This window comes from Haliotis rubra, unplaced genomic scaffold, assembly GCF_003918875.1.
Source record: "Haliotis rubra isolate DU_JTF1 unplaced genomic scaffold, ASM391887v1 Scf176, whole genome shotgun sequence".
In the NCBI taxonomy this organism is placed as follows: Eukaryota; Metazoa; Mollusca; class Gastropoda; order Lepetellida; family Haliotidae; genus Haliotis; species Haliotis rubra.
The window spans coordinates 192,730-219,356 of record NW_025765736.1 but is presented as its reverse complement, the minus strand read 5'-3'; the positions used below and the strand labels follow the sequence as shown (position 1 = coordinate 219,356).

The following is a 26,627-nucleotide window of genomic DNA, read 5'->3' as shown; positions in this document are numbered from 1 at the left end:
GACGGGACGGACTGGCGGGCGCCTTGAGGACCCGAGTTGAGGGGATAATTATTGCAATACTGAATTACATACTGGGGTTTAGGTTCCCCTTCCGCCTTGCATTCTAAGACAAACGGTGCATCATCAGTTGTGCTAACATCAAAAGTCTGTGATGCCTCTGGTTCCGTAATCTTTGGTGGTTTGTCTGGAAGAACAACATCAATTATTTAATTCACAGTAGAAACTATGTAGTCGCCAACAGCTGTTGAAACAACTTTGAAATGCCAGCAAAATCCAATGACACATTTTCAGGGACATACCTTACACAAATTGTGTGAGTCTATGACCACGTGAATATGTGTGCAAACACCTAGTTGTGGGTACAGCAACATGCAGTGAACTTGGACAAGTACTGTGACTATGTGTCCCAGTCCATCCAGCTGTGAATGGGTACCTCGTTAGGATGAGAAAGCCACAATAACTCGGCGTGCCTAGTGGCAGAAAGAGTTGTATACTCCCAGGGAGTTGAGATTGATAATACGATGTGCTGTCGAGATTGACATCCAATGATCGAGGGGAAAAATACCAGCGCCTTGAGCATGCACTGGCTGCGTGTGTGGATATGTGCGCTATATAAATATCTTATAATAATACTACTACTATAGTAGTACTGTAATACCAAAATAATTATCATTTTAAGAGGGAATGTTTCCATTTGCATTGTCATTGTAGTGACAACATTTTTTACTTCATAATTTTACATTTTTATCAACTTTTCACCAGTGATGGCTCTTGCTCCCTGTCTTATTCGTGTGCACTGACTCAGAATGGTGTCGAACATCACTATAATCAGGTCCAGTGTTACTACTATCTCTCTCAAAATTTGATGGCATGATCTATGTTTTTCTCAGATTTTTTTGGGCAAGTAAATGTTTCTCCATGAAGTAAAGGGGAGAGGTTCAGTAAAGGCTGGCTGGTAATACCATGCAGACCTAAGAAAAAGGATAATAGTTTACAAAGCAAATGCCAGGTCATAACAGGTTAACTATTGTAAAATGAAAGAATCTGGTTGTCCTTAAAGAACCAATAAACTTTGTTTTTTGTTACTCTTTTAACCTTTACATATGAAAGATTTGTGGTTAGTCTTATGCGGAACACCAAATTTATTCTTTAAAAACTTGTGGTTAATGAATACCGAGCGATTAAAAGTGGCCAAAAAGTCGCCTGCTTCCCTCTCGCGCCCGTCAACGAAACCACAGACAGGTTACGTAACTCTGTCGCCAGAGCACTGCAGTGACGTCATATGAGGAACGATTTTCAGTTAGTTGTATAGAAAGTGTGTAGCACGCTCATCGTTTTAATGATTTTACCTCAACGATGACATGCAGAATCGTTGCTTTGTCGCCAATTGCTCCTATAAAGTGGGTGGGCCGATGGTGTCACCATGCACAGATTTCCACAGGGACCCGCAGTTAAGTGTGCTAAATGGGTTATGTTTGTGAGAGCGAAAGCCAGCGTTGTGGAAGCCTGAAACGATATCTTACTTGTGTTCAGATGGCTTCACGGAAGTTAAAGAATCAAAACTACTTACTAGTTGTAGTAAATATGTATATGATTGATGACCATAAAGATTTTCCATGACACCACTTGTAACATAGCGATTTCTTCCTCGAAGTAAGGTTGTGGTCGAGTAACAATAATATTGTAAGTAGTATTATATTGACACTCCACCTCTCGCTGCCAGGAGGAGAAATTGTTATGTTATGCAGAAATGTCATGCAAAATCCTATTGGCCATCATCAAAAATATATTTATTACCAGTCAGAAGAAATAGTTTGATTTTTCAACTTCGTGAAAACAAACCTAAATAGCATTTATCCTCAGACTGGCGGATGTTCCCGACAGAAGCGCGCCCATCCATTTTAAAAATCGTGAAGTCTGTTAGAATTAATGAGATTATAGTTTGTTTTCATCAAGTTAGAAAATCAAAACTACTTTCTACTGTCGTGGTCGTCATGTATTGGAATCATAACCAAACGGATTTTGCATGACACAACTTATAACATAACGATTTCTTCCACGGGCGAGCGTGGTGGGGTCGAAGTCACAATACTGGCGCGATAAATTTCTTGCTACATTCACATGGTTAATGTCCACTCACCAGTATGTAGATACTAGTCAATGTGCGTCTTTATATTTGGTCTTATAATCCTAATTAGTTTATTATCATACTTTGTATGCATTTTGAAACTAAATAAAAAGCAGACGATCTGCTGATACTTATAGTGAATTTATAACAGAACTGTAATATCTAGACATTTTATAGTTTGCCAATGTGAATCATAATTTAGCACATTACACCTAGTGTATGTTGTCTGTCTCATTACACTTCACGGCGAAAACAATGATTCTGTTGAATGCTACGACAATGAATAAAACCAAAATGTAAATATTAAAAATTAAAACAGATTAAAGTTATAGGAACAATATCAGGCCATTACCTTGTTTGAGGAATGTATCAATCAATATCAAAACTGTTCCAAATGATGTGTCTTTTAACAGTTTAATATATCGAAAAAGTGATAAATCTTTTCAGGTATTGGTGTATAGTATCATTAATCACCCAAGATAGCACACCTGGCAACTAATTGCATAATGTCCGTATTTCTTCAAAAACAGTAATTTAGTTAGCCAATAATGGGCAATCAATCAATGTATTGTCGGTTAATCCTTTGAAGAAGGGCGTTGTTTTCGCCAGACACCCACCGTACGGCAGAGTGTATTCAGTATAGATTAGTAAATCTACATACATTAAACACTACCTTTTGACAATTCGCTGTGTAAGATAAAAGTTATTAATCAATCAGCGTGTTATCGGTTAATCCTTTGATCGATGTTTATAATGTTGAACATTTACTCCAGACACAAGAAATGCCAAATGGGAACCTTTGTCGGGTAATCTAAGTGTGTTACCACTAATTATACCTGTTATAAATTCATTAACTGACCATCAAGTGAATGATGACAAATAACATGTGTAGGTTTATACCACCTAACAGGGGTTACAACAAAGGGAGTATTAATTGCTGTATTGCATGTGAAAACTTATGGGCCGACGACACTGTTTTGAGAATACAAACAGATTTTTACATGACATGATTAAATATTGAGGTAAAAAAACACAGAAATGGGATCAATTTGGATCAGTCATTATACAAATAGGGCCTAACGACACCAATCGATTTTGACAGAATCGTCTATGAAAACAAGTTGTAACTCGGAAACTAGGCAAAGCAGGAGAAAAATTAAATGACAGTAGATTGTGAGAACATATAGCAGTAGTATATACAATGGGGGTTTTGGACCAGGTCCAACAAAAGCCTCTGCAAAGCCTTATTTCCCAAATAAGGCTTTGGTCGGACCCTTAGCTCTTGCTACCATTACCCCTACTATAAAAAAGTTTGGGACGCTAGCGGGATACGAACTCCACATGTCCGCGCCGCGTACTCGACTGAGCTACCGGGGACATGGCTGAAGTATGTTGGTTTAACGGGTCTATCCTGGGGCACTATGTCGCGTTGACCTCGATGTTATATTTTGTGAGTTCAGAGAGGATTGAACGAAACTCCTCCTCGGAGATCTTACTGTCAGTAAGTGCCGTGGAAATACGCTCACTTACTGTGTTCAGCTTTGCTTCGGCCAGAACCCTGATCTCGTCGTGTTTCAATGCCTTACGATGCAGTCTGCGGGATGCAAACTTAAGCGCAAACCCTAACACCCCTGCCACCCCAGCTGTTATTTCAATGCCTAACACTACGGGGGCAGCCACGATGGTATCTAACAACCCAACACCTGCCGCCCCCAGCCCCATGCTGGTTGCCATAAGTGCAGTGTCAGCCCCGTCCACGATGTTGAAAGCTCTATGGTACTTCTTACATAGTGCTTTACGCGTGTCGCGGTCTTGTTCTAGTTGGCATTTTACATCGCATAACTGCCTCAAGCGGAACCCGTCTACGGTTTCCAGTGTCTTCGCTACTTCCTCTACGACTGGGTACAGCCCCATCCTGTGTGCCTATAATATATCTTATGAGATATTTTTTAATTGGGCTTCAGTTAACAGTCGATCAACGTACTTGAGGCTTATAAGGTATAAATCCTCATGTAGGAGAATAGGTGAGAATTTAATAGGTAACTCTGCGGTCACAATAGCCCCATAGGAGGGGGTTATTGAGGGGGTTATAGAACCCGTTGAGGGGTCCGGTTGTATGATGATACGGTAACGTTGACGACCATGGTTCTGGGGATTCCATAATACTATCACCCCGGGTAAAAGTTGTTGTTTTATATTATTGAAACACATCCTTTAGCAAGAAGATACTTATATATGCCTTGAGAAGGAAAGCATTAAAAGATAACAAGAAGAGAATATTGGGTTCAAGGTCAGAGGTGAGGCTGATCTGTGGGCTGCCCTAATAAACAATGAGTATGTTAGGATGGGCAACTACAGTTGCCAGCAGCAGCAGCAGCAGCAGCAATGGGCAACAATGTTGCCAGCAGCAGCAATGGGCAACAATGTTGCCAGCAGCAAATAGAGCAATCGCATTTCTGCTGAAAAGCAGACAATAATAAGGCAAAGCCAAAAGATTCCTATCCGCTGAGAAGCAGAAGGGTTAAACAGATTCGGCTGAAGAGCCGTCCTGCCATAATTTTGAATATTGCCTAAGTATTAATGATTGCAGCCCACAAGATCCAGGCCATTCCCTAACATTTATTGACACAGGCATATATACATAGACATTACAAGCCCTTTGCCAATAATGTGCAATATGTCAACAGAAAGAAGAAAGAGATGGCTAGCAAAGGGAAGGGTGGGAGGAAGCGAAAATATAACTTAAAGCAGGATACAAAGAGGATAGACTCACTGTGTGAATCTAAAAGAAATCAATGGATGAACAAAAGATGACGTCATCAGAAGTAGACACATGACGTCATTGGAATTAACGTGACTGGAAGTGACGTAAGCAAACATAAAAGAGCGGGAAGAATGAACTGAAAGTAAGTGTGAATGGTTTCAATAAACGCATTGAGTGTTAAGCACTAAATGAGATTATTACTATTAACTTTTCCGAGATAGACTTCTATGATAAGTGTGGAGCCTGGCACCATAGCCGGAATCCCTATGTGGCCATAGCAGTCATACCTTAACTCACCCCCGAGGAATGACTGCAACATATTAGGTAACACCGGCCTTAGTATCATCCTTGTATTAGGCCCCGGAATGAAACACCCAGGCAAGATACTGCTATTCTTAATTTCAGAGATATGACTTCGTTTCTTTAATGAGATATAAGGTGAGGTCAGGGTTAAGTTGACTAACCATTCAGGCTCTTTAAAATCTGATAACGACACCCGCCTATACACATTGTCTTTGAAGTGTAGGATGTACAAGGTGTCTTTCTCACCAGGCTGATCAAACCCCTCCGTGTCCCCTAGGTCGTTAAGCGTAGCGTTGGGATGATGACTGGCCATTACTATAATACTACTACGATATAGTTTCCAACTGGTTTTCTGATAATAGTTCAGGGGTGAACTTCACCCCTATGAAGTGTATGTTGTTGGGTAGGAATATCTTGGTTAGTGATATCGTGTTTTCCACGATCACGGTGACACCCTGCAGACTGGTGTTGGAGCCGACACCCACCCGCACGTAAACTGTGCAAAGCGTGATACTGGTGTCGTTTAGCCCACCGGAGTTTGATCCCCTTCCGCGATCTCGACATCACCCGTGATGGTTCCCCTAGGTAGACTTTGATGATCAGTGTTGAGTTCGCCGTTAGACTCTCCAGGATGGTGACCACGCCGAATTCAGACACCAACTGCAATGTCACGTTTTGCATTCCCAGTTTACTCGATAGCATGTGGGCTACCATACTGGCGACTGGGCTGATGACTGCACGCTTCGTCTCTGAGTCGGACGTAAGCCACTAGCAGGGTTCCGTTGTTCACGCGACTTTGTTTAGGTGGTTGTCTTTGTTATCCATGAACACGTGGGGAGCAGAACCTAATATTGAGAAACCAGTCGTCTTTATCGGGGCTAACAACACCCACTTGTCATCTTCCGGTGAAGACGGCGCGATATGGCTTGTTTCGGCGACGGTAGTGCTCTCAACATCATCTAAGTCGAACAGTTTGCCTCGAGCGATGGGTATATTATCCATTTATCATCACCGGTGTTGACTAGGGTGTACTTAGTGTTGACGACCGCTCTTGTGGTATCTACTATATCACCTAGGGCTCCATCGGAGGGACTTCAAGCGTTTGTAAATGTTGTTTTTCAGTTGCAAAGGCGTACAATGTACCATCTACTCCGGGGCATCGAAACCGTGTGTCCCCAAGGTCGGAGATCCCCACATTGGACGCATTTTCACCCCGGCCCTTGTGCGCTGGTCATTTTATGTGAAGCGTTAAGCTGAGGTATCCTATATTGGCGGGATTATGATTTATATCTAACACCGATATTATCAGCTCAGGTATGTTGCCCTGAGTCAACCTCTTATACTGCAGCGGTGAAAAGCGACTTCGGTTCTACCGTCGTTGTATTTCTCCGCTTTCACCGCACGCTCTCAGTATAGTGGAAGGGTGACCCCTTGAATGTTGTAACGCTGTGCTCACCTGACCGAGATGAATGTACAGCTCTCGGCACGGTACTAGGTCGGGTAACTTCATGCCTGTGACCGTTGTTGTTGGTTTTATCTCGCCAGGCTGACATACCTAGTGTCCCCGCCAATCGGTCGACCGTAGTCCTCAAGGAGTTTCTTCCGTTGTTGATTAACACCACTGTACCGCTTGAGTCGTTCATCTTGAGTTCGCCCCAGGGGTTTGAAGACCTCGCCGCCTTTGAAGCACACGCTGTAGTAGCCGTCAGTTATCTGGCTACGAGCTCCACTTGACGAACAGCTTATTGTTTGCTGGCGTTGATGTTAGTCCATTGGCGGTAGGTAGGTGATATCGCTTTAAGCGCGACTTTGAGTTGACCCGACGATATCGATCGCTTTGCGCCAGCTGAACGGCCTCACCACTGTTATTCCTGGAAGTGTTATGTACATGTTAGAGTATATTTGCTCATTATATAATAGTTTTAAAATGTACTCCCAAGGAGGAGCACTCGCAAGGAGTGTCTTACTCCCTGGAGTGTTTTACCCTAAACTGACGTAGATTTCGCCCATGAAGATCGCTGCTGCTGATGGATGTATTTCAACGCCCAGCTTTTAGATGTGTTCAGCCTGTATAAATTTTCGGTGACTAACGCTTAAGGTAGTTCATGCTTGGTTCAACAACCGGATGCAGTTCTGGCAGAATCAACTCAACTTGGCCGTGGTGGTGCTTTGCTACAACGGGTGTGGTGTGACATTAACCGACACCGGGCGCGGACCGCTGAGTCAGTCTGTGTTCACGCTCCACGGTACTACCAGGTCAGGCGATCCTTAAAGAAATCAGCCTCCCCTCCCACAGGATCTACTTTACGGAACGCAGTAAACAACAAGCACGCATAGACGGGCCTATGAACGTATTTGCAAGCAATCCCTGAACTAAACCCGAAGACGGATTGGCGTTTTGCCGGGACCGAACCGACCGGGTTGGGTATCCCCATCGTTCATAACATGCACCTCGTGGAAGCCAGCGAGAAATTGAAGGAATGGGGATACAGAAGTCATTATCATCACCTCACAACCAACGAGTGGGATGACCGTTACATGGCTTTCGACAACAGTAAGGATTACAGAGTCTGGAGGTTTGAGCAGAGGCAGCGGATGACTGGAAAAAAGTTCATGCTGGACACGTCGAGAGGGTTCACTTCGTGCCGGGTAATCAGGTTAAACGACTCGATTCCAACGCATGCGCGTGGCTGTTTGAGTGCGCAGACACAAACAGCGCTCCAATATCCTAGGCAAGGGGACTGCTTACGACGCTCAGAAACAGTTCGTTGTCAACGTTGAGGATGCTATCAATGCTTCAGTTGATCTCCCGAGTGCCATCACACGCTACCAAGACGTGTTGGAATACGCCAGGTCGAAAGTTGACTACGTGTTCGACGTGGGGCTGTACATGGCTCCGAGCGATATGCAACTGAGAGTAAAAAAAGTGGTAGGCTACAACAACGAAATAGTCATAGCCACGGCGGACCAAAAGTTGGGCATCAACCTCGATGTCAACGTCACGTCTCTAGTGCCCTTATTCATGAGATCGATCTCCGGGGCGACCCCTCAGTCGCAGCATGCCATTGTCATCAACAAAAAACTTGGAATAGTCTCGCCCCCACGGCTCTACGTAATTTTTATCCCCTTTTAAACCATCGTAAAATCCGTTGACGGCCTGCTTCACGAGTTCGTTGCCTTGTGAGATCTCGAATGAGGTGTCATCCTCGAATGCCTGGGCACTATAATCCCACATATCATCCATAGGTATGTACTCAGCCATTACTTAGTATTAAAACTTATATATTTCATTTATATAACAATGTACGGTAGAAAACTAGATCCTTTCAGAAGATCAAGAGAGCCTCTCTAGCCGCCAGAGCCGTCATGCCAGTCGGTGACCATCACCAACAATCCCAGCAAGATAGACCAGAATCAAATGCTGCTGGTTAGATTTCCAAACCTTGGCGAGAATGACCTCATTGTACCAGGCACGGTTCGACTGGTGTTCAACCTCATGCTGACCTCCACCAACGACAAACGTGAGCTAGTGCGGAACGTAGGTCGAGCCATCATCAAGAAAACCACCATCAAGATCAGCGGTAACGAGGTGCTGAGCATCGGCGACAGCGGCGTCTTTCACTGCTACGAGGACCTCTGGAAAAGCGAGGGAGAACGCGTCAATGACGTGTACCAAGGTATCAGCAAATCAACCCGGTCGCGCATAGGGTATGGCTTCACGCAAGACCAGTTAGACAAGATCACGGACGGTGAAAAGGCCATCGCTCAAGCGTGCACGGGGAACGGTTCTGCGTGCGGCTTTCGACTTCGAGTTGCTTCACGGGACACAGCGCCCGTTTTACCAGGCCGCTGGGTGATAGGCTTGAATACGAGCTAACGTTTAACGACTACAGCAAAGTAGTGCGCGCCCGGCGGTGAACGGTGATGAGGCCAGTTACCATAGACAACATCTCTCTGGAGTTTCTCGACATGGTCACTAGCCCGGAGCTGGCAAGGCAGGTTGAAGCCAGTACTTCGGGGAAGATGGCCATCCTGTGCGACCGCATACTGAGGCATAGATCAGTCGGATGCGAGATAAGAGCGACACTGTGTGGAATATCAACCTGAACGCGTGCGCTGATCGATGAAAGGTATCCTGGTCGTCCCCGTGGAGGATTACGAGCCGTTCGAGGGACAGCGAGAAGTTTTCAACCCCGAGATTGAAAAGGTGGAAGTGACCATAGAGGGCGGCCCAACCAGCTGTTCAGTCATGGTATGAGACCATACCAGCAGTGGGATGAGATAAAAAGCTACCGGCTATCAAACAACACCCATACATAACCAAGGACCTGAACCTATCCTCCGTGCAGATCGGTGAATACCTGACCACGAAGTACGCGCTGTGGTTGGACATGCGATCCACGGATGACGATAAACTGCACGGTAGCGGTCGCCGCATAGACAACGGCAGCGAGGGGATAACTATCCAGATTACCAAGAAGGCTCAACCCGCTGGCAAGTTGAAATTATATCTGTACGTTATTATGGACGCGCAACTTAATATAGACAATGGGAGATTCGTGCAAGCCATCTACTGATGGCGGCAAGCCATCTACTGAAGGCAGTAGGCCACTGCCTGCCGGCAAGCCACTGCCTGCTGATTTGCCCCGCGACCCACACTGCGCCATAGTGTGTGGGCAGACTGGCTGTGGGAAGACCGTTTTCGTGTTGGATATGTTGGAGGGTTACTACAGGGATGTGTTCGACAACATCGTTATCATGTGCCCTACCCTGAGCATGAATAAAACGTACACGGAAAGACCTTGGGTGATGACGGACCCGGACGTACACAAAGTCGACCCGGGAACACGCCTGCAGGACTGGTTGAAAGCTCTTCACGAGAAATTTAAAGGGGAGTCTACACTGTTCATGGGTGGCCTTATTTCACTGCAAGGACAGGGATTCGTTCGAAGAGTGTTTGAGAGAGAACGATGTGATGAGCAAACATGATAGGGAACGTGTGAAGAAACAGCTCGCTGAAACTAAACACGCTAAGCTCGTGCTCAAGACCGACCAACCCGTGGCCTATAGGGTGTTTTAGCTAAGCAATGCTAAGTAATGCTAAGCAAATGCTAAGCAAAGCTAAGTAAAGTTAAGCAAATGCTAAGCAATGCTAAGTAAAACTTAGCACTTATCAGTTATAGCTATGGTATTTGAAGTGTTTGTCGTGTGCAACTTAACCTTCATTTCTCTCTGTTTCGTCTATATCGTATATTATATAGTTAAAACTAAAACTTACTTATCACATTATAAGATGGAGTGTGAGGAATTGCTAGAGCAACTGTTGGTGCCAGTGGACGATGATAAGCAAGAGAAACTGGTGGCGTTGGCTGTTGGGGGCAAAGCCAAACATTACTTTGGAGACTACACTCCCGATAAAATTCACAAAATGTCAGCCGAAGAAATCAATAAACTGTACGCTAGATACGAGTCCCGGCTCTTGGGACCGGCTTAGGGCAGAGATGACAAAGACAATAGGATCGGCTATGACCCAGATATACACTGGTATTGCGTCATACTTCCTTCCCATCCCCCCGGAGCGCCGACTTTACCTGTGGGAAGACCTTGAGAAAGACCCTTTTATCGAACACGCCTTGAGCTCTATTAGCTGCGAGCTGTACCACAAATATGGTATGTTGTTAGCCCCGGTGATGGCGGCGATTATCACGGCAAAGCATTGCCAATTTGAGAGGAAAAATAATAATAATAGTATAGATGGATGCTGCACAGGAGACCCCACCCCAGACCCCTTCGGAGGAGACCCCACAACTGGCGGAAACCCCAAAGTTGGGGGAACCCCAACTGGAGGTGAACCCTCCCGAGGTGACAGTCACCAGGCAGAAGAATCCTAAGAGAGTAGCTGCCGGTTAAAAAAGGTGGTGTAACCAACATAAAATTATAACGGTGACTCACCCGACCCGACTCTTGTTGGCTGTAGGCGTAACTGCTGCCGTGGTTATCTCGTGGTTATATACACGACACAGGAATCCCAGGGATTCCGGGGAGAGAAACCCTCACAGGGATTCCGGGGAGCCCCCACAATTAGAGGTCAACCCGCATATCATGATATAATTTAATATTTTATATCATATACATAATGTCTGAGGGGAAACGTTAGCGTAACGACGCATACCACGCGCCACAGTGGTAAGCCAGTCTAGCCGTAGGGTATGCCGGTTGACCAAAATGGTGCTTAAACAACCAACTATCAAGCTAGATTTCAACCTGCAGGATATGGGTATGCTCATAATGTGAACCTTGGTATGGCGATGGCTACAAAAGACATCCTAGTAAAACAAGGGATACTACCTGAAAATATTATGAAGTAAATATAGGATGGCTACTGCATTGCCATGATGGTTGGTGGGCGTTAGTAAATGCCCTAGCATTTTCCGGGAGTAATTTCCTCTCTCGAAACTACTGATGAAGAGTCACACGCAGCGGCTGAAATACAGGAAGAAAGCGTTTTACATAATCTCGGCTATTGACAAATTACAGGTCAGCACAATCCGAGTCACGCTAAAAAAACGTCTCCAGAGGATCGATTACATTAACGAACAACTCAGGCTGAAAACCATGCCGTTCAAACATTCCACGATGTCGACGACGCGAGCGAGAGAATATTCTTCTTATTAACAGGTAAACGGTTGCAACCACTCAATAAACCCACACTCGCTCAGTACTACACACCATCCAAGGGGCAAATGGACCGTGAACTGGTATTCATAGCTGGGTATAGCAGCGACCGCGCTTTATTAAGTAAACAATTAGACTAAATACTCATATAAGTATGCTAAACATGAGACCTGCTCCATACCGATGTGAATACATACTTATGGGGAAGAAAGAACCCTGTGGTAGGAAATGTAGGGACTGAGGGTACTGTTGTTTCCCATGGGAAGCCCTAACCACAGCGTGTTCTGTATGTGTGGTATAGGGGTTAAAGGGCACTACTGCCTATGTAAAGCTCACGAGCTGACGTAGTCAGACATCATCTCATCTACGAGAATAAAAAAGCCTACATAAAAGAACGTAGGCGACTTCTCAAGATAGACCCCAGTTAGAGATTATACACACCTACGTAAAGCTATGTTTGTGGAAATTGACCCCAGGGAAAGTATACCCGGTATCGAATCTCTGGTCAAAAACATACTCAAAGATGAACTGAACTTATGGGGACGCTTCAGATTTCAGGTCACATTGGAAGTGGTATGGATTAAGGAGGGTGTTAAGTGTACTCACCCCTTCACATGTGAGGGAGACATCACGACTCAATACCAAATAAATTGTTTTACAAGTATACAGGAATATATGCACAACTTCAAGGAATACTATGTCCAACAGTGTGAGTACTGGATTGAAACGGCCCATCTAGTGACCTCACTATATTTTTTATAAAGGTTGGAGGAGTTACCTCCCTTTACTGTGGGCCAATTAGAGATTGATCTTCTTAGGTGTGTACGCAACTATGACTACTGTTAGTGAACTTAAGCGGATCGCCAGGCAGAGGAGTGTGATCGGGTATTCTCGAATGAGGAAGCCAGCCTTGTTGAGATTATTAGGTTTAGAAGCCCCTCCTACGGTAAAACAATTAAAAGCTCAAGCAAAACAGCTTTGGGCTCACGGGTTATTCAAACCTGGGGAGAGCCGGGTTAATCGCATTGTTATCACATGCCCCCGTAGCAAAACCTCCCACTGTAAAACAATTAAAAGCCGAGGTACGTGATTTGGGTTTAGGCGGGTATTCCCGTATGAGGAAACCACAGCTTGTAGAACTATTACGGCAGAATAGAGCTATTGACCTACAGTTCATGCGCACTGAGCGCGCTGTAGGTAATTATTTGAGAGGCTGGCGCATGCATGTTGATAGGAATATAAACATCACAGATATCAAGCCTCTGATAGCTGATAAGGTCAACCAGGAACTAAACAGTCTAGGAAGTATCAAGTTTCAGATCACAGTTAAAATGTCGCTCGATAAGCAAGTGGGGGGAACCCCCACTGGGGTCACTGAGTACGTTCAGCCTTACTTCCGAGGTAAACAGCAGGTCGTGACCCATATAGAGACCATAGACGCATCAATCGATACCAGTTTTCAGCAGATACGAGAATACCTAGAACGCTACACACACCTGGGGTCCGGGTGGGCTGTAGATAAAATCGATAATGTCTATCTAGACATAGCTAACTATGTGCCGTTCAGAGGCGGGTCATACCTAGACTTACCCCCCTACTATAGGAAAAAACATGCCATGGTCAACGTCAAGAATAGAGGAGACGATTGCCTGAGGGTAGCTATCAGGTCAGCCTTGTTTCCAGCTGACACTCATTCAGACAGGCCTTCTAGCTATCCCCAGGACGATGGGCTCAACTGGGATGGTATAGATGAACCCACCCCCATATCCCAGATAACTAAAATAGAAAAACAGAATAATCTAGCTATAAATGTCTTTGGGCACGAAGGTAACACAACAATAGTACACAGGGTCAGTCCGTTGGGGGAACCCCAACTGGGGGGACAAGGAGGGAACCCCCCTCGTGTTATCAATATATTCATGATCCAGCGAGGTGACAAGTACCACTACACATGGATAAAACACTTTAGCAGGCTGTTGTATGACCAATCAGCACACAGAGAAAAGACCCACTTCTGCGAACGGTGCCTACATGGCTTCACACGAGCTGATTTATTAGAATCCCACCGGGAGGATTGCCAAGGTGTGGGGCAGACGGCTATACGAGTCGACATGCCTAAGGAAGGTGACAATATCCTAAAATTCGGTAACCACAAGAACCAAATGTCTGTGCCTTATATCATATACACCGACTTTGAAGCCTTGGTCAAACCTGTTGAGGCTGCCGCCGGGGCTGTTGGGGGTACTCCCACAGGTGGGGTTGTTGGGGGTACTCCCAATGCTCTACCCACAGGTGAGAGCTTCACACACAAAACACAAGAGCATGAAGCCTGTGGGTTTGGATACGTTGTTGTCCGTTGTGATGGGGAAACGAAAGCTCCGGTAGTGTACAGGGGTCCCGACGCGGCTGAAAGGTTTCTAAAGTGTTTGCAGGAGGAAGAAAAATGATTAGGAATGCACTGTACACAATCGCTCCCATGCGTATGACCCGAGCTGACCAACTAGCTCACGCCTGTAGCACTAATTGTCACGTGTGTGACTCACCACTTAACGGTGATTCGGTGAGAGATCACTGTCACGTAACCGTAAGTATAGAGGCAGCTGCCACAGCGCGGTAACCTCAAGCTTAGAATCATCCCTAAGACAATAAACATTCCGTTGTCTTTCACAACTTGAGAGGGTATGACTCACACTTGATCATGCAGGCCATCGCGAAAAATCGATGGTAATATAACGTGCATCCCCAACAACATGGAGAGATACATCTCCTTCAGCTTAAACGGCCTTTAGGTTCATAGATTCAGTTCAATTCCTCCTGTCGTCACTCGACAGTCTGGTCAAGGCCAATGATACCTTCCCTATTACCGATCGATACACAGACGCCGAGACTAGACCCCTGCTTATGAGGAAGGGTGTGTACCCCTATGAGTACATGGATAGTTGGGCCAAGTTCGCCGAGACCAGACTACCCCCCATCAGAGAATTTTACAGCAATCTGACAGACTCGGCAATATCCCAAGACGATTATTCGCACGCTATTAATGTATGGAATAAACTGAGTTGTAAGAATCTGGGTGACTATCACGACCTGTACTTGAGGACAGATGTACTGCTGTTAGCCGACGTGTTTGAGATGTTTAGGCGGACATGTTTCAAGCAGTATAAACTTGACCCCGCATGGTATTACACCAGCCCAGGTCTGTCGTGGGATGCCTTGCTTAAAAGACCGGAGTTAAGTTGGAATTGCTCACAGATTTATGACATGCACCTATTCATTGAGAAAGGCTTATGGTAGGGATCTCCATGGCAACCAAACGATAACGCCGAAAAGCAAATAATCAATAATGAAGGGCTACTGATCCTAGCAAGCCAACCAATCACATTCTCTACCTCGACGCCAACAACCTGTAACGGTTGGGCCATGAGTCAGTATTCCACCCACAGGGGATTCGAATGGGTGTACATAAGGTCGATGTTATGAGCATCGCACCAGATTCGAACAAAGGTTATATCCTTGAGGTTGACTTGAGTACCCCAAGGCATTACACACATCACAACAGCTACCCCTGGCCCCCCGAACCTATGAGGGTTAACCCAGACTGGATGTCTGAGTACCAACATAACTTATTAGGAGGGCGGGTGGCAGACGTTGAAAACTCGCGGCCCAACTTAATGAATAAGACCAAGTACATCGCTCACTATCGCAACCTACAGCTGTACTTTTTGTCGTTGGGTATGAGGCTGACCAAAATACACAGGGTGCTCATGTTCAACCAGAGCCCATGGATGGAGCCTTACATCAGAATGAACACAGACCTCCTCAAAGCTTGCCACCAGTGACTTTGAGAAAAATCTCTACAAGCTCATGAACAACTCGGTGTTTGGTAAGACTCTGGAGAACCTGAGGAAACGCGTGACCCGCCAAGCTGGTTCGGTCGAATGAGGAAGACAAGCTCAGGAGACTGATAGCCAGTCCGGCATTCAACCGTAGCAAAATATTCACCGATGACCTAGTTGCCCTACACATGAAGAAAAGCCAAACAAAATTCAACCGCCTGTTTTACGGGGATGAGCATCCTCGATTTATCCAAACACCTGATGTACCGACTTTTACTACAACAAGCTTAAGAAACAGTAATGACGACAGGTGTGAAGTGCTGTACACTGACACGGATTCCCTCCTGATGGAGATTCGAACCGAGGACGCGTATCACGAGGACATGAAAACACCTCGATTTGTATGACACCAGCGACTACCCTAAGGACCATGCCATACACAGCACGGTAAATAAAAAGGTCCCAGGTAAGATGAAGGGATCGAGTGTGCTGGCACGCCCATAGCTGAGTACATAGGTTTGAGACCTAAGATGTATTCCATACTGAAGGTCGACAATGGGGAGATCCGAAGGCTAAGGGTGTTAAGAAGTACGCGTGGTTAAACAACACATCAAACACGCCAGATTCAAGGAAGCCCTGTTCAAGACCCGTACCTTTAGACATACAAAATGAACACGCTTTTTAGAAGTGATGGGCATAAGATATACGGACTGACTATAAACAAGACGCCCCTGTCACCTATGGACACTAAACGCTGGATAGCTATTGATGGGATAAACGACGCATCGCTGCATCGGCATGAGAAAATTGAACCAAGAACATAGGGTATATAGGTGACATGTCACGAACCAGAGAAAGTTTGAGGCTATTTACTATAGCCCGCGTGGGTACTGGAAAGGAGCTAGCTGTAGATAAGCAGGCTAAAATGGCGGAAAAACGCCGGAGGAGGCCAAAGCGTGGTTTGAAAACAAGCCCTGTGGCAGATCTATTTGCTGCCACCTGGCTACGTGCCTAGAAGGAAGTTTGGTATTAACATACCTATTAAGCGCTCACCAGGTCGACCTCTCCTATTCCTACCCCACGACAAGAGGTACAAGTATGCCTTAACCAGAAGTGGTGGACGAGCCAGTCGCTATAAGCGGGAAGCCCGAACCCTTGACCGCACAAAGATTCGGCCCAGGTAGCGTGTGGAGAGGATTCGAACGATATACAAGCGCGAGTCCTGGCTGTGGCCAACAGAGCTGCAAGTTGACCCCGGCTGGAGTTCATGGGTGTCGTGTCACACCTGTTAGACAAACATGATACGTTAAAGGTCAGTGCGCAGGACGGCTGGAGTTCATCGCAGCCAAGCCATAGTTGAGAGATTCAATAGGACTTTGGCTGGCTTTATTCGGGCATCAGTATCTGCGAGGAGATGGCCACCCCGGGGAAGCGATTGACTGAATGGGTCACAAGGTTGCCTAAGGTGGTGTCATCAATCAACCATGAAGTCACCCGTCTCACCGGCAAGAAACCGGTAGACGCTATCAAACTAAAATCAATAGTGGCAGAGTCGGCTGCTCCATTGCGTGGGAAGGAGAAACAGATACCAGATAGGGCCCTAGTGAGGTATCTATACCAGCCGGGGGAACACGAGGGTGATAGCCGTAAGCGAGCCACTGACCCAATATGGTCAGTCAAAACTTACAACATAGATAAAGTGGACATGAAAGCCTACGAGCCTAACTTGTACTACTTGAGAGATGGGCCAGGGAGAGGGTTTGTAAGAGCGGAATTATTGATCGTACCGTACGGCACAGTGTTACCTCCAGTCAACACGGCATAGCGGCACGTGGAGATCGCAGGATACCAACATGCTTCAGCCAAGTCCCTGGTAGCTCAGTCGGTTAAGTGGTGCGGCTGTGAGGTGTAACATTGGGCGTTCGTATCCCGCTAGCGTCCCAAACTTTTTTATAGTAGGGGTAATGGTAGCAAGAGCTAAGGGTCCGACCAAAGCCTTATTTGGGAAATAAGGCTTTGCAGAGGCTTTTGTTGGACCTGGTCCAAAACCCCCATTGTATATACTACTATAGCTTTCATTTTCCACAACAATTGTCACGATTTCAGGTTTATACAAGCCTGTAAACAAGATAATTTACCCCCTAAAATGTAGATGAATTCTGCATCAGCCCTCAAAGCTATTCCTCATATGACGTCACAGAGACGCGCCGCTCTGATTGGTTGAAATTTCGTTCGCGGGTGAGAATTGTGCACTGTTGTCAAAAAGGTCGATTTAAGTCAATTAAAGGTCGAAATGAGTAGTTTTAATGACGGGGTTTCATTTATAACGATGCCAGTTAGTGATTTATGTATTTGTACCCTGTAGGGTATATGTGATCTTTAACCTCATTTGAGTAGCATATGGTAAATCATTCAGAGCTCGATTTAAGAGATGTTAACCTACGTGCACCAGGTGCAACCTAAGATAAAAACCTAGTTGCACCAGCCAAATTCCAATTGCACTGCTTTTATTGCAATATACATGTAATGAAAGACATATGCTAAATTGTTTAGATTTCTATTCAGAAGTTTACCCACTCAAAAATTGACTTGCATCTGGTGCAAGTTAGATTAATAACTAGGTTGCACTCTGTAATATTGGGTTGCACGAGTGCAAGTAACAAGGCACTAAATTGAGCTCTGATCATAGAAATGTCATTTGCTAATACGGTACAAGGGTTCTACATATAGACCAGGCCTACAGAAAAGTACATAACATGTTTTGTTGTTGCAAACATGGCAATTTCCTTCCTTCCATTCTGTTCCAAAACAAAATATAGACACTGGTTTCATATTCCCTGAAGCCATTCCAACCATGTTTTAACCTGCTTTAAAACATTCATGATCAAATCTACTTCACACAAAGTCTGTATAATTTAAATAAATTTAAAATGAATGATCATAAACATCTGGGGGACACATTATCATGTCATATGAAATCAGCATCAAAGGACTTACTTTGAGATTGAACACAATGTAACAATGCAATCAGCAACAAAGGGCAGATGAGAGCCCTTGATAAGGCCATGGTCGACACTTTCCACAGGAGAGCTTCCAGGTACCGGAACCACTAGTGTACTCCCTCAGCAAGCTGGTTTTTCTGCAATGAACAAGTAGCATAGTATGAATTACACGGCACGAAGATGCATCACAAGTAAAACACTCATCAACAAAACAATGCACAACAAGAAGACAAAGTCATCAATATCCCCCGCAATGGCAAAATACTCTTCATGATTATGTCTACGAGTTATGATTATGTCAAATATTTTGGTGTGTATATAGAAAAGTGGAAGGAGAGCATTGAAAGGAGCACTATCACCAATTTCAGTCTCAGTCAAACTTGTTGCCATGGAAACGCCAAAAATATTTTATTCAGAATTCCAAAACTACCAAAAGGCACCAGTACACCACCAGATCTATCTATGTGCCAAGTTTGGTGAAGAAATAGTGAACGTTTTAGAGTTCTGCTTTGGAAAAGAACACAACCACCAATTTCAGTCTTAGTCAAATTTGTTGCCATGGAAACGCCAAAAATATTTTAATCAGAATTCCAAAACTACCAAAAGGCACAAGTACACCGCCATACCAATCTATGTGCCAAGCTTGGTGAAGAAATAGTGAACGGTTTTAGAGTTCTGCTCCGGAAAAGAGCACAACCACCAATTTCAGTCTAAGTCAAACTTGTTGCCATGGAAACGCCAAAAATATTTTAATCAGAATTCCAAAACTAGTAAAAGGCACCAGTACACCACCAGACCAATCTATTTGCGAAGTTTGGTGAAGAAATAGTGAACGGTTTTAGAGTTCTGCTCCGGAAAAGAGCACTACCACCAATTTCAGTCTAAGTCAAACTTGTTGCCATAGAAACGTCAAAAATATTTTATTCAGAATTCCAAAACTACCAAAAGGCACCAGTACACCACCAGATCTATGTATGTGCCAAGTTTGGTGAAGAAATGTTGAATGCTTTTAGAGTTCTGCTCCGGAAAAGAGCACTACCACCAATTTCAGTCTAAGTCGAACTTGTTGCCATGGAAACACCCAAAATATTTTATTCAGAATTCCAAAACTGCCAAAAGACACCAGTACACCACCAGATCAATGTATGTGCCAAGTTTGGTGAAGAAATATTGAATGCTTTTAGAGTTCTGCTCCGGAAAAGACAAATGTGCACGGACGGACGGACGGAAGCACGGACGGAGTCCATTTTAATACCCCCCGCAAAACGCGTTGAGGGGGATAACAAACCCACCATTCACTGGTAACAGGTTTTAGTGATCTCAACTGGTGTACATGATATTGAGGGCAAATATTATTAGTAACAATTAGCTGTTTAAGCAGACAAATATGTGCTCACGAAGTATTTACTTACTTCTGTCAAACGAAATTATTAGGATCTAATCTTATACATCATACAAACGATATTTGATGAACAATAACCAAATAACCGCAGAACTTCTGCGAAAACAACTAAATACAGAAAGCTCAAATGATTGCTCTCAATTAGCAAAGTGTGCATCACAGCATCTCAATACTAAAAAATCATATGAGAAGTCTGTTGGTGACAAATATTTATCTGCAGTTCTACTGGATTTCCAAGGGAATCCTACAAAACTTTCAACCAAATCAAACAGGAAATTGTCCATGTCAATTGCCTGAAGAACATGGTCATGTTCAGACACATATGAACCACTTAGCATCTTTCATTTAGGTTAAGACAAACAAGAACTTTCAATGTCTCATACAGAAAACAATGGAATTGCAAAATGACACATTAAATGTGTGTGCACTAACACATTTTGTATTTTACCAAGCAGCTAAATCCAACATTCAAATCTATTTGAAGCCATGCTGTCTTTACAAAGCCAGAACACCTCAAATGATATTTCATATCTTATGTGTCAATAAAATATGTTCTTTATAATATACTGAGTCAAAAAATAAACTTCACATTCTTTCTTCAGGGCACTTTAAAAGAACAAGAGATGGTAAGATGGTTAAATTGTTATTTCATTGCTGAGATCTGTGTGATGTACTCGATACACTGACAGTGCCATAATCAGTTCCATTAGGCTACACCGCCGTTCCAAAACATGGGTATACAGAATGTCAAGTCACAAGAATAAAAATGCGAAATTTCTCAGTTCAATATCGTGTATGGCCACCCCGCATATTTAACCACTGCCAAACACCGTCTCCTCATCAACTGCTTGATGCTTGTGAACACGTGGTTGGGGATTCTGCGCCATTGCTCTTGCAAGGCAGCGCCAAGTTCCTGCAAATTCTGAGGTTGGTTCCTAAGACCACGGAGCCTTCTCCCAAGTGCATCCCAAACGTGCTCTATTGGATTAAGGTCAGGGGACCTCGATGGCCAGTCCATGACGTTGATTCCAGCGTTTTGAAGGAAATTTCGTGCAACATCGCGGTATGAGGCCGAGCATAAACATGCTGGAACTGTAGACCTGGGCCATGAGCCGCCATGAAAGGAACTAGTTCAGGGGTGAGCACCTGGTCGCGGTAAGCAGCAGCTGTGAGGTTTCCATGAAGGACCAGAAGTCGGGAACGGTTGTTCCCACAGAAAGCACACCACACCATGCAACTTCCGCCCCCCGAATCTGTGACTTCCTGTACACAACATTGGGCATACCGTTCACGACGTCGTCTCCAGACTCTATGCCTGCCGTCCGCGAATCTGAGGGTAAAGCTGGATTCATCGCTAAAGACGACTCGATTCCAGTCTCTCTGGGCCCATCCGAGGTGACGTTGGGCCCACAGCAGACGTTGACGTTGATGAAACGGCGTCAATATTGGCCCACGATATGGACGTCGAGAATGGAGATTGGCAGCCCGCAACCGATTTCTAATGGTCTGTGAGGACAGTCGAGCTCTAAACATCTCAGCCCTGGTTCGTGTAGCTGGCAGAAATCTGTCACGTAGGTGACGTAGGACGATTTGACGGTCTTCTGCTCGTGCGACACACGTGTACGACCCGACCTTGGGTGTTCAGAAGTGGTGCCAGTTTGTTGTAGACGACCTCGCAAGTCATACACAGTACGACGGCTGCATCCCATTGCTCTTGCGACGTCAATAACCGAACAGGTATCAAATTCTGATGGGCCCTTTCTTGTTTCATGACTCACCCGTTACAAAATGTGCTTGTGAACATGCACCCTAAAAGGGCCTCTGAAGCTTCCCCCTATTCCCAGCATAAATAGCTTGAGGCCTAGTCATACATTCAATTTTGCCAGAGGTATTATTCAGCTGTGGGGGAAACTAGGAACTTGACATACAGGCTGCTCAACCATCCTTGACACTCTCCTTGCATATACCGCCTGAGAAAGGTGAAACAGTTTGCTTGGCTGGGTCACCAGACATTCAACTAAAGCATGGGTCTCCTTTAAGCACCAAGATACCTTGGTGGAAAATTTGAAGTTAAACATGAATGTTTGTCAGGGAATGTAAACATGTCTAAATCAATTTCAGATTATTGAAAAAGAGATCTGGACATAATGAAACAGAAATTTACACATTTTTCAATCTTGACAGAATTTATATTTTTGAAAATGGAAAAATCAAATTGCATTATTTTGAAGAAAATTATGTACTGAATCATATGATCTTAATCTGTTTGATTACACTGGGGAAATAAACATTGAAAACAGTCAGGGCATTTGTAGAGACTGTTTGCAATATGCCCTGTATCACAGCTCAGAGCCTTCAAGGCATAGTAATTTCGGACAAGCACTGGTATGTCAAAGCTCAATGATTTTGTAGCGATCTGTCTGTCTGTGATGTAGATATTATCGCATGCCTAATTCTAAGCTTGTCACAAATTCCACTAGATAATGACAAAATTACCATAACCCTGAAAAGGTCATGGATGTTTACAAAGGCACCATACAGAAAGCTGACACCTAAAAGTATGATGAAAGCACTTGTTGCAAAAACTGATACACATTATTATCAAGAATCCAACAATATGAAGCATGTGCTGACATATTTGTATATACCACCTGTTACATTATGACAGTTCAAGGTGTGTCACCATGCTCTAGGAAACATCCTTTGAATATTTCCTGTGACTTCTATGTGTCCTGGGCAATAGTTATTCTACTTACAATAAACATGATTAATACCGATTAAAGTCACTACCACAAATGACCATAAATTAGTCTACAGTTTCAACCATTATGTCAGATCACTTAACTTCAAAAAGTGTAGCAAGGAATGGCAAGTAGATACCCACATGAACCAAATATACCGACTCCAAAAGCATGTGAAATGGTATGCATCATTTCCAAGGTGAGGTGAAATTGGGTTTAACGTCGTGCTTGAGAATATTTCGCTCATATGACGACGTGCATGTGTGTGTGTGAATGTGTATGTGCATCTCCTTGTACTAGCCCAGACTGAAGCTGGTTTTATAGTGCTAGCCCACTGAGATACCATGCCGCAGTGAAGCAGGAATAACTCACTCAGACGCATTATACTGACTCCGAGCTGACCAGTGCTTGTTGTACCCAGTAATGCCGAGCGCCAGGCAGAGACCAACAAGTACCATATTTTAACGTCTTTTGGTATGACACGTTCGGGGATCGAACCCGTGACCTTCCGCCCTCCGGGCAGACGCTCTAACGCATCATTTCCAAGACATACAAAGATATCCTAGTGGTAACTGAACGAAATAAAATAAAGTTTTGATGGGGATAATCTCAGTGTCCAGACGTGGACTAAATGTAATTGTTGCTTTTTATGTTGTGAGGTGAGCACTATTCAATATGGTCAAGGAACTGAAGCAGATCAGGCGGCATTTTCAGGTAATAAAACAAAAAGAACACAATTCAATAATTCAATAAGTGATTATTGTTCAATTTTAAACAGCATGAAAACTGTTGTAAACTCAAAAAAAGTCTCAGCTCCCAATCCCTAAGGGAGAAATAACATGCAACCTATTAGCTTTTATCTGAAGCCATTAAAATTCCTCTGGTTAAGGTTAAAGCAAGTATGTAATAAGTGTATGACAGTCAGCTGGGGTGAGGACTCTGGCACAAGCCACATTATTGCCAACATGAAACAGGAAGCACCTTTGGGTCACATTCTCAGTGTTGACACATCATGCTTTGGCAATGAACTTTTAACTTAAAACACCAGTTCCACCTATCCTCTAGACTAATCCTCTGATTATTATAACCTTGTACAACTGCTATATTGGTTATTGTGAAGATCATATTACATGCATAAGAAAATTGGAAAAATGTGACACATTTGTAATGCTTTTATAGTGTCACTTTGACCATGTAACACAAAAAAAATCCAAACTTGAAAAGTCCAAAATAAAGAAATATATTTTGTAGGGTTATAATGATTGCTAAAATATTGTTCATTTTGAAATGTAAACTAGAAACCAAACGTCTCTCTTATTCTTATGGGCATGTCTTTTATAGAAGAAATCTGGTTCGAGCAAGTGTACAGTCAGTTTATTGTCCGTCAGTGACTAAATCAATGCTATGGGCATCCCACACACTCAGGAGAAGGCCCTTGTGTGACCCTGAACTGTGATAAGTCATAAGGTCAACAGCATCCTCATATTTCACACTACCAGTCATTAGGCAATCAGCATCTCTCCAGCCAATCAAGTGAGACTACTGGAATTCCTATAACCTAAACTCCATAATGAGAGTAGTTACAGCCTATTACATGAGTTGTGTATACAAAGGGGAGAGATTTAAATCATGGCCAGTGTGAGGCAATCACCTCTTTATCTTATCTGTATCTGCAATCACTACTCCCGACTGAGGTACATGTGACGTTAGGACACTGTACAGCATCAGATAGCTTATGAATATCAAGATGACCTGAATTTTTAAATGACAAGCTACTTTACATAAATTTAAACAAACCTGAAGAGGTTTTCAATTCTTTGAAGAGAGTCGTCCTTGGGGTACATATTATGCATTTTCCGGCTGAAAATGTCCTGTGACAGTTGTATCAATGTTTTTTAATAAAAATATTGTACAATAAATAAAAATCTTTTTATTTATTATACGGCCCCCACCTCGTGGAGTTACCTCCCGTTGCGCATGCGCACCAACTGGGTAAGCACCTAGGCAAGTATCATCATTCCTTCTGCTGAATAAATCAGTGAACAGAATTGCGGGGAAGCGGGAGGCCCTACTCCAAGGACGACTCTCTTCAAAGAATTGAAAACCTCTTCAGGTTTGTTTAATTCTTTTTCACAGAGATCGTCCTTGGGGTACATATTATGCATAAACACAGACTCCAACAGACCGCAGGCCAGGGAGGAGGGAATTCTGTAAAAGCACATACAAATAGCTATCGTTAATTGAATAATGTAACAGACGCCATAATCACTCACCTGTCACATGTCCCGGTTTGAGCTTCCGCGAGAGGCATTATGGGAGGGTAACTGACAGGGAGGAGATGTACTCAGATACGACCTCGCAGGTTAGCATAAGAATTCGCACATGGTGCGAATGTAAACAAAACCCCACCCACCTTGTGTCGATTAGAGAGCACCGGAGGGGGGAATTTAAAAATGCTCACTACCGACCTATATTCTCCGTAGAGGATCGAAAGGAGGTTAAAACACCCAACAGCGGACATGTCAATAAACACAATATTGAACAGCAGCGTCAACAAAACCAATGAACCAAGACTCACTCGATCAGGGTGGCAGGACACTGTCCACTGGAGAGAACAGAACGGCCAAAGCTCCCACGATCACGGGAATGTGTATCGAGCTGATAGTGCCGAATAAACGTGCTAGGCCGGCTCCAAATAGCGGCAGAGCAGATCTCTTCAATGGGGAGTGCCGATGCAAAAGCTTTTGACGTGGCTACTGCCCTGACCGAGTGAGCCTTCAACCCCTCAGGGGGAGGCTTGCCCTTAGCCTGATATGCAGCACAAATGACCGAGACGAGCCAGCGAGACAAAGTCTGCTTGCTCGCCGGCTCCCCAGCCTTCCTGCCACCGTAACAGCAGAACAGATGGGTACCCCGATGACGGATCCCTTGTGTTCGTTTTGAGATAGACCTTGAGAGTCTTACGGACATCCAACGGGTGAGTGCTCGTGGAGAGGTCCCCGATGTGGAAGGCTGGGTAAGAGTAGGAAGTTCGATAGGAGCTGTCACATGGAAAGCGTGATCGACCTTCGGGCGGTACGTATCCGGGAGGTGAATGCTGACACGATCAGTGTGAAACACAGTCAGCGCCGGGTCGGACGACATAGCATGTAAGTCGCCTACCCTACGCCCAGATGTTACCACCACCAGAAAAACAGCCTTCCATGTTAACAACTGAATGGAAATAGCCGATAGACGTGAGAACGTAGGACCGGACAGCCAATCGAGCACAATTGACAAATCCCAAGGTGGGCTGGTTCGCCTGACAGCAGGTCGAACCCGATCCGCGCCAGCTAAAAAGCGCTGTACGAGAGGGTGCTGCCCCAGAAGAGCACCATCGACAGGGGTGTGAAAAGTGGAAATAGCGGTGGAGTAGCCACGGATGGTCGAAGCCGCCAGGCCTTCTTCCAAACGAGCTTGCAAAAACTCCAATACTCGGACTAAATCCGCAGAAAAGGGATCTGCAATCCCCCTATCTGAACACCAGCGCGCATAGCTGGACCACCTATCCTCATACTGAACGTTTGTCGAATCCTGCCTCGTAGCCAGAATTGTGTCTGCAACTGCTGCAGGAATTCCGCGTGCTTCAAGGCTAGACCTGACAGAGGCCAAGCCACCCACTGAATCCTTGGATTGGGGTGGGGGGCTCCGTTCTGAGTGAGAATAGCCGGTCGCAAAGGTAATAGAACAGGAGGCTGAGCCAGAAACCTGAGAATTACCGGAAACCAGCTCTGTGA

The 26,627-nt window shown here is 44.6% G+C and overlaps 1 long non-coding RNA gene across 4 annotated transcripts in view; it reads right to left on the bottom strand.

Annotated features, from left to right (window-relative positions):
- LOC124273053 overlaps window positions 1-26,627 on the bottom strand; it is a 47,370-nt gene that overhangs the window by 11,731 nt on the left and 9,012 nt on the right. For all 4 annotated transcript variants that reach the window (XR_006897530.1, XR_006897532.1, XR_006897529.1 and 1 more), the window contains exons 2-3: window positions 18,704-18,845; window positions 73-184 (exon numbers count right to left, since the gene is read on the bottom strand). This is a non-coding gene — a long non-coding RNA (uncharacterized LOC124273053). The remainder of the gene's footprint in view (window positions 1-72; window positions 185-18,703; window positions 18,846-26,627) is intronic.